The sequence below is a fragment of the Puma concolor genome, chromosome B1, assembly GCF_028749965.1.
Source record: "Puma concolor isolate L17-30 chromosome B1, mPumCon1.1.hap2, whole genome shotgun sequence".
Classification (NCBI taxonomy): Eukaryota; Metazoa; Chordata; class Mammalia; order Carnivora; family Felidae; genus Puma; species Puma concolor.
In genome coordinates, this window is record NC_141670.1 from 147,427,166 (window position 1) to 147,443,510 (window position 16,345).

Genomic DNA, 16,345 nt, shown 5'->3' on the forward strand with positions numbered 1-16,345 from the left:
ACACACAAGGGAATTATTTACCTTTATTTCCTTTGTTTGGGGGCCCAGTATATTTAGACTTAAATTTACTGAGTATGTGTTCCAATGATCTATAATACAACATGAATTGTCTAGAAAGATGTATCCCTTCAATTATAATTAGCATTTAGATTTATTCTAGGTAATAAAAGAGAGTATATAGACAAACAGACATGGATTTTTTTTCTATATTCTGTTTAAGTATTGTCTATGCCCCAAATGACCTATGCACATTAAAATTACTTATTACTTTAACTTTCTTTCAGTCCCAGCTGTTAGAGTACTAGAACTTTTTATTTCTTCAGAGATGTTTACATAAATACATATAATCTATTGCTTTATTGTAATGTTTATTTACATGTATCGTATTAGTCCAAACTGACAAAAATCAGTTAAGGAATCCAGAAAATCTAAGTTAACAACCAGAGTACAATACGATTAACATGGATACCAGGATATGGCACAGAAGTTTTTTTGTATCTACCTAGAAAATTTAAGTAGAATTATTTTATAGGACCAGATAATTTGCAATATTATCTGGGATTTATAGAAACCAATTTGAAAGACTAATTATTGATGCATAATTTAGTTACAAACCTATGCTTATATCCATATACTTTCAAATATCAATTTGGGTAATGATTAATTATATAAGGAAATAAAAGAAACTTAGAAAATTTTTACCATTTCAGTCTGTGCAAAATGCAGAATTTTTCACAAAATAACCTATAAAATAATTCAATCAGCTAAATACGTTGTCTTAATTAAAGTTAGTGGGGAGAGGAGCCTGGGTGGCTCAATCGCTTAAGTGACTAACTTTGGCTCAGGTCATGATCTCAAGTCCGTGGGTTGGAGCCCAGTGTCAGGCTCTGTGCTGACAGCTCAGATTCTGTGTCTCCCTCTCTCTGCCCCTTCCCTGCTCACACTTTCTCTCTCTCTCTCTCTCTCTCTCTCAAAAATAAATGAACATTAAAAAAATGTTAGTGGAGAAAAAAATCAACTACACTTCACTTTTTTCATTTTAAAACTTTAGTAATAAAAGATGTGCAAATGGAAAGGATTTTCAACTTGTAATCTTAAGGTTAATTTTTCTTAAAAGTGTGGGTAATTGGAGCAGACTTTTTTCAAGCTCCTGTATTTCCAGCCATTTCCAATGGCTTCAAGCAAAAGGAAAAATCATTTTGGTTAATATATAAAATTTTTCTCCTTTTAATGACTAAAGGGCATGATGTCAATTTTAACATATTTGTTTATTTTTTTTTTAATTTTTTTTAACGTTTATTTATTTTTGAGACAGAGAGAGACAGAGCATGAACAGGGGAGGGGCAGAGAGAGAGGGAGACACAGAATCAGAAGCATGCTCCAGGCTCTGAGCCATCAGCCCAGAGCCCAACGCAGGGCTCGAACTCACGGACCGCAAGATCGTGACCTGAGTTGAAGTCGGACGCTTAACCGACTGAGCCACCCAGGCACCCCGTTTGTTTATTATCTCCGGTTAAGCCTTCACTAAACAATCTGCTGTTTCTAATTGAGATCTTTTTCTACTTTTTCTCATTAGAATTCTTCTACAGACAAGAAAAGGAGTTATGCTGAAAAGCAGGATTATTAGTTTAATATAGAGCTCATATTCTAACAATTCTCATTTGTTTTCCATAATTACAATTATCCACATTCACGTTCATTTTTCTTCACTAAATTTCATGCATTTAAAAAAAATTTTGATAGCTCTATAGAATAGTTAATTTTCCATCTCAGAGGGAGCCCTTTCTAACACTTTATGATCCATTCCTTGAACACTGAATTAATTCAAGTATTACAGTTGTATAGATGACACTTGTCAAAGTTCAACTCACTCAGGAGTCTCCCTCTTACCTTTAAGAATACATTCAGTTAGGGGTGCCTGGGTGGCTCGGTCGGTTAAGTGTCTGACTTCAGCTCAGGTCATGATCTCGCTGTTCATGGGTTCAAGCTCCCCATCAGGCTCTGTGCTGACAGCTCAGAGCCTGGAGCCTGCTTCAGATTCTGTGTCTCCCTCTCTCTGCCCCTCCCCGACTTGTGCTCTGTATCTCTCTCTCTCAGAAATAAACATTAAAAAAAATTAAAAGAAAAAAAGAATGCATTCAGTTAACACCTCCTCTGACACAAGACCTAAAGTTACTAGGGAAAGAGAATTAATCGTTTTTAATTTTATTAAAATAAACAAAACACCAGAAATTCGTATCAATGCTTTGTTGATATCTCAACTACCCCCGGATGATTAATTTCCTACCTTAAAAGTCCCTGGTCTCTCCGTCCATAGTGTTGAAGCATATGTATGATAAGCAGTGGTTGTAAAAGATTTCAATGCAATTGGGGCTGATATTAGAGAATATCGTTTTCATATAATTAATAAAGTTATTTAATCTTAATATAATGAGACATTGCAATGTGGCATTCCATCACTCACCATATTTGTTGCTTATAACCTCCTACTCCAATCAAACTGTGGGTTTTTTTGGACACAACATGGATTAACATCCAGAAATGTGGCTACATACAGTCATTATATGCAGCTGTTTTCTCACTTTTTAAATCTGCTCATAAATGGTATGTCAACTGAGTCTACCCGCTCGTGTGTGTGTGTGTGTGTGTGTGTGTGTGTGTGTGTGTGTCTGTGTGTTGGAGGGTGGATATTCAATTAGAATGAAGTGTCTGAACAGGAAGTGTCTAGAATTGAGAAGACCCTAGCTAAGCCAGTCATAGATCAACACCTTCCACTCCCTTTCCGGGTGCCCGTCTTGACCCAGAGTCCAAAAGAGAAAACCCACTCAGCCAGCTAGTGGTGGGCAACTCCTTAAACATAACTTTCTACCTTCCATCTGAGAAGTATTTTTTTCAGGGACAGAGCCTGCTTTGAGCATCTAGTGACCAGGATTACTAGGGTTACCCATAGAGGTTGGAAGATACAGTTTTGGTTAGCAAGCAGTTTCAGGATTCTCTTATCAGTGGCTCTATAAGTCAATTCATTCTAAAATAAAAATTATACATTCTATAATCACTTAATTCTCTAATGTAATTAATGCTTAAACTATACAGATACAAAGAAAGACCGAGAGAACAGTTGCTAATCTTTTGTGATTTCACAGTCTGTAGGTCAGAATTTTTAAAGAAATACAAAATGCACTGACATTGCTTCTAAACATAAGTTGTTTATTAAATATTCCTACATTTATATGTTTTCCTTATCTAGTCTAATAGATTCCACTACAAAAGATATAAACTAAAATGGTTCTGGGGAAGAGAATGATACTTTAGATGGGAAATTTCCTTTCTGAGATAAATCGATTCATTATTGATAGTACTTTTTATAGCTTGTTTTAAAAATCCTTCATATCTGGGGCACCTGGGTGGCTCAGTTGGTTAAGTGTCCAACTCTTGATTTTGGCTCAGGTTGTGATCTCACAATTTGTGAGTTCAAGCCCTGCATTGGGGAATTCTCTCTTTCTGTCTCTCTCTGCCGCTCCCTTGCTCTCTCTCTCTCTCTCTCTCTCAAAAAAAGAAAAAAAAAACTATATATATATATATGTGTATATATATATATATATATATATATCTTCCATATCTCAATATTTAAAAAGCATTCACTTATTTTTTTTCCAAGAGTTTTAAAGATTGCATTTGGATTTGTTTGTTGTGCATGCTGTGAGGGAAGGAGCCACTTTTATTTTGTAAATAGATAATTTTTTTTCTCTCAGTATACTCCCTTCCTCATTGATTTTCAATGTTGCCTTTGTGATGTGTCCATGTTCCGTAGGTGCCTATTTCTGAGCTCTCTTCTCTCTTCCATTGACCTGTTTGTCTCTCACTGTATTTGTATTTTGCTGCATTTGCCTGTCATTGCATATACCACACGGCCTTAACCGCTGTAAATTTGTAATAATTCTTGAAGCCCAGTATGGCAGGTGTCTTCTCCTTATTCTTTTTCTTTACAAGAATCTTGGCTGTCCTAGGAACTTTTTCGTGTCAATGTTAGGTTCAACTTGTCAAGATCCATGAAAATCCCAATTAAAATTTTGGTCGAGACATTATTGAGCCTATAAATCAATTTGAGGAAAATCTACATCTTCAGAATTTAAGTCTTTCCTGTCACTTAGGACAAAATATTTAAAACAACTGCCAACTGTTGATTGCTTTTTGTGTGCGTTCACTCATCATGTCATATAATTTTTATGATAACTCTCTCTTGTAAGCATTATATACTGTTTTCAAGTGTGAAGAAACTCAATCTTAGAGTGTTTCAACTGACATGGCTGCTCAGTAGCAGCATGGGGATTTAACACTATGTCAATCTTAGTTTAAGCTCATGCTTTTAACAAGTTTCCAGTGTTCCTTTTGCATATATCATGAAAACTTCTAGCTAAGACCTTTATTTTTTTATTTATTTATGTTTTAATGTTTATTTTTGAGAGAGAGAGAGCGCACGAGCAGGGGAGAAGAGACAGAGGGAGACACAGAATCCAAAGCAGTCTCCAGGCTATCGGCACAGAGCGCAACGCAGGGCTTGAACCCATGAGCTCTGAGATGGTGACTTGAGTCAAAGTCGGATGCTTAACTTACCAGGCACCCCTAGCTAAGACCTTTATTAAAAAGTGTTACAGGGGCACCTGGGTGGTTCAGTCGGTTAAGCATCCAACTTCGGCTCAGGTCATGATCTCACAGTTAGTGGGTTTGAGCCCCACATAGGGCTTTGCACTAACAGTGTGTAGCCTGCTTGGGATTCTCTCTCTCTCTCTCTCTCTCTCTCTCTCTCTCTCTCTGTTTCTCTCAGCAACAACAACAAAAGGGTTGCAGCAGCAGGTTCCCTGGAAAGAAGGGAAATGCATTGTCCCACATGTCTCCACCATAACAAAAACACAGCACTGCTTATCACTGAATTGTCTTCTACTGATTATCTTTGTATAGTCTGTATTGTTTGCTAGGGCTGCTATAAGAAAGTACCACAGGTTGGTTGGCTTAAACGACAGAAATCTATTCACAGTTCCAGAGACGGGAAGAAGGAGATCAGGGTGTCATCAAGGTGGGTTCATTCTGAGAGCTGGGAGAGAGAATCTGTTCCATGCCTCTCATCTAGGCCCTCAAGTTTGCTGGCAAACTTTGCCATTCTTTGGCTAGAAGCATCACCTCCATCTCTGCGTTCATCTTCACATGACATATTCCCTGTGTGTGTACCTGCGTCCAATTTTTCTCCTTTTATGAGGACACTAGATATATTGAATTTGTTGCCCACTTTACTCCTGTATGCCTTTAGCTTCAGTAATTACATCTGCAACAACCCTATATCCAAATAAGGTCATATTCTGAGGTACTGGGGGTTATCATTTCAACACATGAATTCGGGTAGGAGGGTTGGACACAATTTAACCTATAACAGGTCCTGGTAGTAAATCGGTGCTACTTAGAAGCTTCCTAAATGACGATAAATCTGTACCATTGTACTAATCATTATATTTATTTTTAAAGTGGAGGAAGACTATGACAAATTAGCAAGATAAAGGTCAGTCTCTGGGGAAAAGTTTTAAGGAAATCAATGTTCTACCACTATTTTATGTGGTGGGTCACTCAACCTTTGTCCTCTAAATCATGTGTGGGAACAGTGAATGCCCTCGAGTCAAAGGTAGGCACTCAGTTCTCCATGCTCTTGTCCTGCTGCTTTCATTTTATGTGTCCTCTCTGAGTCACGATGGGCTTTTGTAGAGATTACCATACACCTTTGTATTCGATTACTTAGCACCGTGCTCAGTATTGGATGTTCAATAATATCACTTCTTTACTCTCATCGGGAGTTTTCTGGGAAGAGTATATGAGTTAATTTGAGGTGCATTAACATCAGCCACCCAGATTCTACTTACCACTTGGAGATGTGAACTGGTGGGGACAATGGAAACCTACACTATCTGAATTAGATAAAACACATTTTATCAGCAAAAGGTTATATGCTCATCATTGTATCTGACTACCACTGACAGATTTCTTTTGCAGGAAGAGGGGATATTAAGGTAAAAGCCTTTCTTATAAGATATATATACACACACATACATCTATATCCATCCATTTATCTATCTATCTATCATCTATAGATAGATAGATAGTCACTGGATCATAAATATCTGGCCCACAGTAGGTACTCAGTAGATATTTGGAGAAGAAAATAAAAGCAAAAGGGTAAGTGAAAGAAAGGAAGGGAGGAATGCCTGGGTGGCTCAGTCAGTTGAGTGTCCAGCTCTTGATTTCAGCTCAGGTCACCCTGCCCACCTCTCAAAATAAGTAAATAAACTGAAAAATAAAATAAAGAAGGGGTGCCTGGGTAGCTTAGTCAGTTAACCCTCTGATTCTTGGTTTCGGCTCAGGTCAGGATCTCATGGTTTTGTGGGTTCAAGTCCCATGTAGGGTTCTGCACTGGCAATGTGGAGCCTGCTTAGGATTCTCTCTCACTATCTCTCTCTCTGCCCCTCCCTAGCTCACACAGTCTCTGTCTCTCTCAAAATAAATAAATAAACTTTATTTAAAAAATAAGGAAAGAAGGGAAAGAAGAATAAAGAAGAAAGGGTAGAAGAAGGGAAGAGAATGGGAGAAGGGGCATGGAAGAGAGAAAGACCGTATCAGACTGTGATCAAATTACCCCGTAATTGGTACATAGGACTGTAGGAGTTTACTGTTGTGGCTGATGTAACTTAGTCTGAGATTGTTCCAGAAACATAGATTTGATTTCCCCACCCATCAGCCCCTGCTGATTCATTCGTTATGTAAGTTTCATGGGAAACTTCCCTTTATTTCATGTCCATAGACAAAAGAAGATTTCCTGTACTTTATCCTACATTTCTAGGTATTTGAAGGATTTTTTTGGTATACCATCTTGCAAAAACAGAAGTTTATTCTTCTCCAATTCATTTTTTCAAAACATTAATTCATTAATTAGTTAATTAATTAATCAATTATTGATGCGTACAGTTCTAAGCCTTGTTGTACTGTCGTAGATAGCCAGGGGAATAAGAGGGAATAAAATATGCAAATATTTTCTAGTGGGGAATAACAATAACCACTAATAAACATGATAATCATGTAAATTATAAAGTATGGCAGAAGCTAATATGTCATAGGAAAGCCCAGAACAGAACAGGGTAAGGGGAATGAGGAGTGTGGTGAAGGGTAGAAGGTGGATAGACACATACATTGGATTCCATGAGTTTAAAGCGGACCTTTGCCTTGGCTGGAAATTCACATAACTAGAATGTTATGTGAGCTATAGTTTAATGCTATAGTTTATCCCTTGGTATGGCCCCAATAAAAAATAAACAGCTCAAGTTTTGGAGGCCCAACTGACCAGCATATTGTGTTGGTTACATTACCCTCAACTATATACTTGACTAGCCAAGTGGAGTCTGTGCGATAATGAATACATCCTGTCATATCTAAATCAACTCTTCAGGGAGAGTGGAACAATCAATTGATCAATTATAAGAAAAGACTCTTAAGGGGTGGCTCTGGGGTGGCTCAGTCAGTTAAGTGACCAACTTTTAATTTCATCGCAGGTCGTGATCTCTGGGTCACGATATCAAGCTTCTTGTCGGGCTCCATGCTAGGCATGGAGTCTGCTTAAGATTCTTTCACTTGCGGGTTCTCTCCCTCTATCTCTCTTAATTAAAAAAAAAAAGAGAGAAAAGAAAAGAAAAGAAAGAAAAGAAAAGAAAAGAAAAGAAAAGAAAAGAAAAGAAAAGAAAAGAAAAGAAAAGAAAAGAAAAAGAAAGACTTTTAGTTTACTAAGGTTGGATGAATTGATCCATAGGGCACATTGTTTTTTTAAGCTTATACCAATATTTACTATTAGTGATTGCTTTCATTGTTCTTGGCCTCCCCTTACTCTCTGATTCTGAAGTATTTAAAAGTATTTAAAAGTATTATCTTTAGCCAACATCCAGGTGAGCAAACTGTCAAAAAGGGGGAGAAAAAATCATAGTGAGGGAAACAGTGCAGATGTGTCTTAAGTGGAGATGCCAACATAAGGACACAGAGACCACAACTCATGTATATTCCACAAATCAAGAGGTTTCCCGGAAAGCTCACAAGAAGTAGAACTGCCCTCCCCTCCCTAATAATTCTGTTAGCCTACTTTGGGGAGTGTTCCCTTTTTTATTTCAGCCAATTGTTGTACTTTAGAAAATAAATAAAATAGAAGATTTAATTTTAAGAATAGTCTGAGGTTTTTCCTCTAAACTTTGGCTTTGCCCTTGTTTGTGTAGAAAGACTTTACAGGCAACAGTGATCCCGGCTGATCCTGGCTCTTAGAGCAGATTATTGGATACTCCTACATTTTGCCAGCCAGTTGTGAAAACTTTGGTAGCTTGAAAAGACCTATGGGGAAAGTATTCACACCTCAGAATTTGGCAAGTGCTGCAAATCAGGGCTCTTATTTCGGAGAGCTGTTGCCAGCACACCACTGTCACAGCCTTGTCTTCCTCGTGGTGGCTGTCCCGCAAGTGTGCCTTTCAGATCTCCAACTGCAAGAAGCCTCATTGACTCTTGCCTTCAGCTGCTATGCCCTGAAATTTACCATTGTTTTTGCCTCAAGGCCAGCTTTCTCAAGCATGGCTCCTCATTGACAGTGAAGCATGGCAGGGATGCTAAAGTAGATCCCCTTCCTGGGAGATGCAGATCTCCTCTGACAGGTGACTTTGGCTCTATGATTCCCGGATGACCTTACCTAACTCTCCCTTGAGCTGCCCTGCAGTCCAAGGTGCCTCCAGTCAACCTACTTTCATTCCCACCTTTACCCTGGATCAGACCTGCATTGTGTTCTGATGACTCTCACAGTCTCCTCCAGCTCCCTCCCCATTTTCTCTCACATGCATTTACTCTAACAAACTTCTTGCATATCCAGTCCTGATATCTGCTTCTCAGAGGATTTGGACTCACTCACACATACACGGGTACATCATCAGCTGCACCCTAGTTAATATCTCTGAATTATGGCACTACTCTGTATTTCATCATCCCCCATATATTCTTCCACACACAGTTGCCTTCAATCCTATTCCCTAAGTATGTATTCCTTGGCGAACTCTCTTTTCTTTTCATTCACATTATATTCTGCTACACTACACAGAATATTTACTCATTATTTTTAAAGATTTATACTGCAGGGTAACATACATCCTAAAAAATACACATATTTTAAACTCACTGAGTTTTAACAAACTGAACTAGCTTCAAGAAACAGAATATTACCAGTACTCTAGAATCCTCTTTCTTATTACTTTCTAATCACATCCTATACCCAAGGGTAACCATGATTCCGAATTCTGAAAATATACCTTGTGTTTTATCTTTTTTCCTTCTTTATATAAGTGGAATCATATAGTACATAAATTTTTGTGTTTGACTTTTTAAACTCAACAATACACTTCTGTGTATAATCGTAGGCAGTTTATTCTCCATGTTGCAATGCTGTAGAACATTCCATTATGTGAACATTTCAATATATTCTATTGTTGATAGACTTTTCAGTAATTTTTAATTTAGCACCACTACAAAATAGTATTGCTGCGTACATTCTTTTAAGTTTATACTTAAATTCCAGTTAATTAACATACACTGTAATATTAGTTTCAGATGTACAATATAGTGATTCAACATTTATGTATGTTACCTGGTATTCATCACAGCAAATCTACTCCTTAATCCCAATCACCTATTTAACCCATCTCCCCACCCACCTCCCCTCTGGTAACCATAAGTTTGTTCTCTATATTTGAAAATCTGTTTCTTGGTTTGCTCCTTTCTCTATTCCCTCTCCTTGCTCTTAAATTCTACATATGAAGGAAATGATATGGTATTTGTCTTTCTCTGACTGATTTATTTCACTTAGCATTCTACTCCCTAGCTCCATCCATGTAGTTGCAAATGGCAAGATTTCATTATTTTTTATGGCTGGGTAATATCCCATTGTGTATGTGGGACACACACACACACACACACACACACACCATGTCTTCTAAATTCAACCGGACCAAAAAAAAAAACAAAAACAACAATAGGTGTTAGTCAAGACATGGAGAAGGGGCACCCTCTTGCACTGTTGCTGGGAATGCAAACTGGTGCAGCCACTCTGGAAAACAGTATGGAAGTTCCTCAAATAGTTAAAAATGAAACTACCCTGCGATCCAGCAATTGCACTACTGATACTTACCTAAAGAATACAAAGGGAAAATGCGAATTCAAAGGGATATATGCACCCCAATACTAATAGCAGCATTATCAACAAAACCAAATTATGGAAACAGCCCAGATGTCCCTCAACTGATGAATGGATACAGAAGATGTGGTGTATACATACAACAGAATATAACTCAGGTATGTACATTCTATTACATGACTTTTTAGGACACATTTCTATTGGGTTTATCTAAGAAAGGATTTAGTGCGTCATAAGCAATGTATATGTCAGCTTGAGTAGATGCTGACAAATGATTTTCCCAACTGCAGCATTTACACTCTCCCACCAGCAGACTTTAAGAGTTCCATTTGCTCCACATCCTGACCAATACTTAAATATTGTGTATTTCTATTTTAGCCTTTCTGATGAGTATGCTCATTGTTCATCTGCGATTTTGTTAGTACTTAAATGGATCTCTAATTGCTTTGTTTCTGTACCATTGTATCACAAAGAATGATTGCTAATGACTCTTACTCTCCTTTATTAAGTTTCGCTTGTCCTTTGAATCAGAAATGTTGCCAGTTCTGTGTCTTTCTGATATAAATAGAATAATAGTTGTCTTCCATTCCAATTCTTTACAGTCATTGATGAATAAGGTGGCTACTTCCTTTTTTTATTAAGTATAATTTATTGTCAGATTGGTTTCCATACAACACCCAGTGCTCATCCCAGCAGGAGGAGGGCTCCTCAATGCCCATCACCCACTTTCCCCTCTCCCCCACCTCCCATCAACCCTCAGTTTGTTCTCAATATGTAAGAGTCTCTTGTGGTTTGCCTCTCTCCCTCTCTGTAACTTTTTCCGCCTCTTCCCTTCCCCCATGGTCTTCTGTTAAGTTTCTCAGGATCCACATATGAATGAAAAAATGTGGTATCTGTCTTTCTCTGCCTGACTTATTTCACTTAGCATAATACCCTCCAGTTCCATCCACGTTGCTGCAAAAAGCCAGATTTCATTCTTTCTCATTGCCAAGTATTCCATTGTATATATAAACCACATCTTCTTTATCCATTCGTCAGTTGATGAATATTTAGGCTCTTTCCATAATTTGGCTATTGTTGAGAGTGCTGCTATAAACATTGGGGTACAAGTGCCCCTATGCATCAGTACTCCTGTATCCCTTGGGTAAATTCCTAGCAGTGCTATTGCTGGGTCATAGGGTAGTTCTATTTTTAATTTTTTGAGGAACCTCCACACTGTTTTCCAGAGAGGCTGCACCAGTTTTCATTCCCACCGATAGTGCAAGAGGGTTGCCATTTCTTCACATCCTCCCCAGCATCTATAGTCTCCTGATTTGTTTATTTTAGCCACGCTGACCGGCATGAGGTGGTATCTCTGTGTGGTTTTGATTTGTATTTCCCCGATGAGGAGTGATGTTGAGCATCTTTTCATTTGTCTGTTGGCTATCTGAATGTCTTTGGAAAAGTGTCTATTCTGTCTTCTTCCCATTTCTTCACTGGATTATTTGTTTTTTGGCTGTGGAGTTTGGTGAGTTCTTTACAGGTTTTGGATACTAGCCCTTTATCTAGTATGTCACTTGCAAATATCTTTTCCCATTCCGTTGGTTGCCTTTTAGTTTTGTTGATTGTTTTCTTTGCAGTGCAGAAGCTTTTTATCTTGATGAGGACCCAATAGTTCATTTTTCCCTTTAATTCCCTTGCCTTTGGAGATGTGTTGAATAAGAAATTGCTGCAGCTGAGATCAAAGAGGTTTTTTTTTCCTGCTTTCTCCTCTGGGGTTTTGATGGTTTCCTCTCTCACATTCAGGTCCTTCATCCATTTTGAGTTTATTTTTGTGAATGGTGTGAGAAAGTGGTCTAGTTTCATTCTTCTGTATACTGCTGTCCAGTTCTCCCAGCACCATTTGTTGAAGCGACTGTCTTTTTTCCATTGGATATTCTTTCCTGCTTTGTCAAAGATTAGTTGGCCATACATTTGTGGGTCCAATTCTGGAGTCTCTATTCTATTCCATTGGTCTATGTGTCTGTTTTTTTGTACCAATACCATGCTGTCTTGATGATGACAGCTTTGTAGTAGAGGCTGAGGTCTGGAATTGTGATGCTTCCTGCTTTGGTTTTCTTCTTCAATATTACTTTGGCTATTCGCGGTTTTTGTGGATCCATACAAATTTGAGGATTGTTTGTTCTAGCTTCGAGAAGAATGCTGGTGCAATTTTGATTGGGATTGCATTGAATGTGTAGATTGCTTTGGGTAGTATTGACATTTTAACAATATTTGTTTTTCCAATCCGTGAGCATGGAATGTTTTTCCATTTCTTTGTATCTTCTTCAATTTCCTTCATAAGCTTCCTATAGTTTTCAGCAAACAGATATTTTACATTTTTGGTTAGGTTTATTCCTAGGTATTTTATGGTTCTTGGTGCAATTGTGAATGGGATCAGTTTATTTCTCTTTCTGTTGCTTCATTATTGGTGTATAAAAATGCAACCGATTTTTGTACATTAATTTTGTACCCTGTGACTTTGCTGAGTTCATGTATCAGTTCTAGCAGACTTTTGGTGGAGTCTGTTGTGTTTCCCATGCAGAGAGTATCACGTCGTCTGCGAAAAGTGAAAGTTTGACTTCATCTTTGCCAATTTTGATGCCTTTGATTTCCTTTTGTTGTCTGATTGCTGATGCCAGGACTTCCAACACTATGTTAAACAGCAGCAGTGACAGTGGACATCCCTGTCGTGTTCCTGATCTCAGGGGGGAAAGCTCTCAATTTTTCCCCATTGAGGATGATATTAGCTGTGGGCTTTTCATAAATGGCTTTTACAATCTTTAAGTATGTTCCTTCTATCCCGACTTTCTCAAGGGTTTATATTAAGAATAAAAACATTTGTCAAATGTTTTTTCTGCACCTATTGACAGGATCATATGGTTCTTATCTTTCCTTTTATTAATGTGATGTATCACATTGTTTGATTTGCAAATATTGAACCAGCCCTGCAGCCAAGGAATGAATCCCACTTGATCATGGTGAATAATTCTTTTTACATGCTATTGCATTTGATTTGCTAGTACCTTGTTGAGAATTTTTGCATCCATATTCATCAGGGATATTGGCCTGTAGTTCTCTTTTTTTGCTGGGTCTCTGTCTGGTTTGGGAATCAAAGTAATGCTGGTGTCATACAATGAGTCTGGAAGTTTTCCTTCCCTTTATATTTTTTGAAACAGCTTGAGAAGGATAGGTATTAACTCTGCTTTAAATCTCTAGTAGAATTCCCCAGGAAGCCATCTGGTTCAGGACTCTTATTTGTTGGGAGATTTTTGATAACTGGTTCAATTTCTTCACTAGTTATGGGTATGTTCAAATTTTCTACTTCTTACCATTTGAGTTTTAGTAGTGTATGGGTGTTTAGGAATTTGTCCATTTCTTCCAGGTTGTCCAGTTTGTTGGCATATAATTTTTCATAGTATTCCCTGATAATTGCTTATATATCTGAGGCATTGGTTGTCACAATCCCATTTTCATTCATGATTTTATGGCTTTGGGTCCTTTCTCTTTTCTTTTCTTTTCTTTTTTTTTTTCAATATATGAAATTTATTGTTAAATTGGTTTCCATACAACACCCAGTGCTCATCCCAAAAGGTGCCCTCCTCAATACCCATCACCCACCCTCCCCTCCCTCCCACACCCCATCAACCCTCAGTTTGTTCTCAGTTTTTAAGAGTCTCTTATGCTTTGGCTCTCTCCCACTCTAACCTCTTTTTTTTCTTCCCCTCCCCCATGGGTTTCTGTTAAGTTTCTCAGGATCCACATAAGAGTGAAACCATATGGTATCTGTCTTTCTCTGTATGGCTTATTTCACTTAGCATCACACTCTCCAGTTCCATCCACGTTGCTACAAAGGGCCATATTTCATTCTTTCTCATTGCCACGTAGTACTCCATTGTGCATATAAACCACAATTTCTTTATCCATTCATCAGTTGATGGACATTTAGGCTCTTTGCATAATTTGGCTGTTGTTGAGAGTCCTGCTATAAACATTGGGGTACAAGTGCCCCTATGCATCAGTACTCCTGTATCCCTTGGGTAAATTCCTAGCAGTGCTATTATTGGGTCATAGGGTAGTTCTATTTTTAATTTTTTGAGGAACCTCCACACTGTTTTCCAGAGAGGCTGCACCAGTTTGCATTCCCACCGATAGTGCAAGAGGGTTGCCATTTCTTCACATCCTCTCCAGCATCTATAGTCTCCTGATTTGTTCATTTTGGCCACTCTGACTGGCGTGAGGTGATACCTGAGTGTGGTTTTGATTTGTATTTCCCTGATGAGGAGCGACGTTGAACATCTTTTCATGTGCCTGTTGGCCATCTGGATGTCTTCTTTAGAAAGTGTCTGTTCATGTTTTCTGCCCATTTCTTCACTGGGTTATTTGTTTTTCGGGTGTGGAGTTTGGTGAGCTCTTTATAGATTTTGGATACTAGCCCTTTGTACGATATGTCATTTGCAAATATCTTTTCCCATTCTGTTGGTTGCCTTTTAGTTTTGTTGGTTGTTTCCTTTGCAGTGCAGAAGCTTTTGATCTTCATGAGGTCCCAGTAATTCATTTTTGCTTTTGATTCCCTTGCCTTTGGGGATGTGTCAAGTAAGAGATTGCTACCGCTGAGGTCAGAGAGGTCTTTTCCTGCTTTCTCCTCTGGGGTTTTGATGGTTTCCTGGCTCACATTCAGGTCCTTTATCCATTTTGAGTTTATTTTTGTGAATGGTGTGAGAAAGTGGTCTAGTTTCATTCTTCTGCATGTTGCTGTCCAGTTCTCCCAGCACCATTTGTTAAAGAGACTGTCTTTTTTCCATGGGATGTTCTTTCCTGCTTTGTCAAAGATTAGTTGGCCATACGTTTGTGGGTCTAGTTCTGGGGTTTCTATTCTATTCCATTGGTCTATGTGTCTGTTTTTTTGTACCAATACCATGCTGTCTTGATGATGACAGCTTTGTAGTAGAGGCTAAAGTCTGGGATTGTGATGCCTCCTGCTTTGGTCTTCTTCTTCAAAATTACTTTGGCTATTCAGGGCCTTTTGTGGTTCCATATGAATTTTAGGATTGCTTGTTCTAGCTTCGAGAAGAATGCTGGTGCAATTTTGATTGGGATTGCATTGAATGTGTAGATAGCTTTGGGTAGTATTGACATTTTGACAATATTTATTCTTCCATTCCATGAGCACAGAATGTTTTTCCATTTCTTTATATCTTCTTCAATTTCCTTCATAAGCTTTCTATAGTTTTCAGCATACAGATCTTTTACATCTTTGGTTAGATTTATCCCTAGGTATTTTATGCTTCTTGGTGCAATTGTGAATGGGATCAGTTTCTTTATTTGTATTTCTGTTGCTTCATTATTAGTGTATAAGAATGCACCTGATTTCTGTACATTGATTTTGTATCCTGCAACTTTGCTAAATTCATGTATCAGTTCTAGCAGACTTTTGGTGGAGTCTATCAGATTTTCCATGTATAATATCATGTCGTCTGCAAAAAGTGAAAGCTTGACTTCATCTTTGCCAATTATGATGCCTTTGATTTCCTTTTGTTGTCTGATTGCTGATGCTAGCACTTCCAACACTATGTTAAACAACAGTGGTGAGAGTGGACATCCCTGTCGTGTTCCTGATCTCAGGGAAAAAGCTCTCAGTTTTTCCCCATTGAGGATGATGTTAGCTGTGGGCTTTTCATAAATGGCTTTTATGATGTTTAAGTATGTTCCTTCTATCCCGACTTTCTCGAGGGTTTTTATTAAGAAACTTTGCTGAATTTTGTCAAATGCCTTTTCTGCATCGATTGACAGGATCATATGGTTCTTATCTTTCCTTTTAGTAATGTGATGTATCACATTGATTGATTTGCGAATGTTGAACCAGCCCTGCGTCCCAGAAATGAATCCCACTTGGTCATGGTGAATAATTCTTTTTATATGCTGTTGAATTCGATTTGCTAGTATCTTATTGAGAATTTTTGCATCCATATTCACCAGGGATATTGGCTTGTAGTTCTCTTTTTTTACTGGGTCTCTGTCTGGTTTGGGAATCAAAGTAGTGCTGGTGTCATAGAATGAGTCTGGAAGTTTTCCTTCCCT